This window comes from Galeopterus variegatus, unplaced genomic scaffold (genome assembly GCF_000696425.1).
Source record: "Galeopterus variegatus unplaced genomic scaffold, G_variegatus-3.0.2 Scaffold2951, whole genome shotgun sequence".
Taxonomy (NCBI): Eukaryota; Metazoa; Chordata; class Mammalia; order Dermoptera; family Cynocephalidae; genus Galeopterus; species Galeopterus variegatus.
The window spans coordinates 92,113-94,369 of record NW_007729062.1 but is presented as its reverse complement, the minus strand read 5'-3'; the positions used below and the strand labels follow the sequence as shown (position 1 = coordinate 94,369).

General features: G+C 42.9%; 1 long non-coding RNA gene across 1 annotated transcript; it reads left to right on the top strand.

Moving 5' to 3' along the window:
* Nucleotides 1-612: 612 nt before the first annotated feature.
* On the top strand, nucleotides 613-2,006 carry LOC103599415. Its single transcript, XR_551288.1, has 2 exons — nucleotides 613-704; nucleotides 814-2,006. It is a non-coding gene; the product is annotated as an uncharacterized LOC103599415 (long non-coding RNA).
* The last annotated feature ends 251 nt before the right edge of the window (nucleotides 2,007-2,257 follow it).

Sequence of the window (2,257 nt, the reverse complement as noted above, 5' to 3'; positions counted from 1 at the left end):
AAAAAAAAAAAAAAAAAAAAAAAAAAAAAAAAAAAAAAAAGCAGTTCACTTAGGGCCGGCCCGATGGCGCACTGGATAGTGCGCCGCTTGGGAAGCGTGGCGGCGCTCCCGTCCAAGGGTTCGGATCCCACATATGGACCGGTTCCCGCTCACTGGCTGAGCGAGGCGCGGGAGCAACACCGAGGCTTGCAATCCCGTTGCCGGTCCCCGGTCCGGTACGGGGGCAACACTGAGGGTTGCGATCCGTTGCCGGACACGGAAAAAAGACAAAAGACAAAAAAAAAAAAAAAAAAGAAATAGGAGTTTATTGCAAAGGTTACCGACCCTCAGTGGACAAGACATTCTGGATTCTGGAACTTCCAAAACTGGAATATATGGCAGGCCCCATGAAAAACTGACAGTGAGCTCAAGCTGCCTCACAGATGAGTCACACCTTCCAGGAGACAGGATCTAAATGAGCCGTTTTGTCACTACCCAGCATGAGGTGTTGGATAGGTGGGGTTTCATGTCAGGCCAATTGTAGATATTTTTGACTTCGTTCACATTCAACCTATTACACAGATTTTTTGTCAATTGATTTCTGTCTATGCAGGAGACCATGGAGACTGTTCAAGGAGGGGGCTACTACTCAGCTCCAGCTGATTCTTGCCATGCGGAAATAGAGGGTCAGATGATCTTCAAGAGGTGTAAAATCCCAGTGAAATGTAAGTATCAGCAACTAATTGAAATGAAAACAACAACAGCACTGTTTAGGCCAAAAAAAAAAAAAAAATCGTCCTATTTGCTACCACTTACTTTAGTATGTCTCTTCAGTATTAGGAGATATCTGGCTACAGAAATGACTTTGGGATCAGTTTCTCCAGCGACTTTTTAATGGAACACTGAAGAGTGACTTTGAGATCAAGTTGACTTGCTCTTGGTGACCAGATCTGATGTATCCAAAGGTTTCCCAGCTTTAAGGGCCACCAATTCTCCTGCATGCTTCACCCCAGCTGAACTCCTGAATCCCTCTGTGTGTCTGAGGATGTTTGGGGAGTCTGGAATCGATGATCCAGCAGTGTGTTTCAGGAACATCACATCCGGAATGAATCACCCTTCACTCCCTTTAACAGATCAGTCTTCAGGGGAAGCTGATTGCTCCCCTATCCATATCATACTTTGATTCATTTACACTTAAGTGATGAAAGTGGTCTTTTCCTTCTCTTTCTTTAAATGGATACTAACCCAGGAGGGGCTTGGGGAGTTGTAAAGGGGAGTGCTGACTCCTTGGATACACTCTTGGTTGCATTCTCAAATGGCCCACTCAATTAGGGGTAATATTTCATTGACTTGTGTGTCTGATGGCTCCCTAGCCAGCAGTGTTTTCTAAATGGTCCTGAGGCAAGACTTTGGGCTTTGAAAACAGCCCTTTATCACCTTTATGTCTGGGGCTGCATTGGCACAGCCCAGATTGAAGCAGTTATCTCCATCGGGGAAGCAGCCACAGTCTCTGGCTGGAATGTCTTGGCTTGGCTGGCTTCACTTGTCAAGAGAATGGGTATTCTGACACTATCTAGGGCTGATTTCATGCAGCTGCATTATCTATATGTTGAATCTGACCATTCAGGTACTTGTCTGTATTTTCTATAACAGAAAGAAATGGTTGGATTAACAAAAAAATCAGGGTCTTTATATCTTTTCCTGTGTCTGCACAGGAAGTGTGGATGTGTTCAAATAATCATCTAATTTCTCCAGAAGACTTCATGTCAATGCATGTTCCAAATTGACCTTAGCTTTAAGTGTGAAGCAAGCAGTTACTCTGCATGGTATTTACATCAATACTCCAACTTTTGTTAGAGAAATTTAATTCAATGGTTGTGTGTGTGTGTGTGTGTGTGTGTGTGTGTTTGTGTGCTCTAGTCTCTAGGTGTGGACAACAGTGGAAATTTTCCTAGTGACTGGAAGAATACACAATGTAGATGACCTTCTACTCTATCTAATTATAAAACTGATATGATCTGAATCTATATGAAGTAATTGATTGGGCTCAATGATAAAACGTTCTCACTAGATAAACCTCACACATCCTTATACAGCTACATCTTTGTCTCTGGGTATAATCTGTGGGAAATACAAAGCCTGGAAAGCAGCTGCCCATTTTAGGAATGTGAAAGACTATATGGCAGCCTTGTGAGGACAGGAACTACAACAATAACAGCTTAAATAAATTGAGGATACTCTGTATAGATACCTCTCTGATAATGTGGATACACTTTGC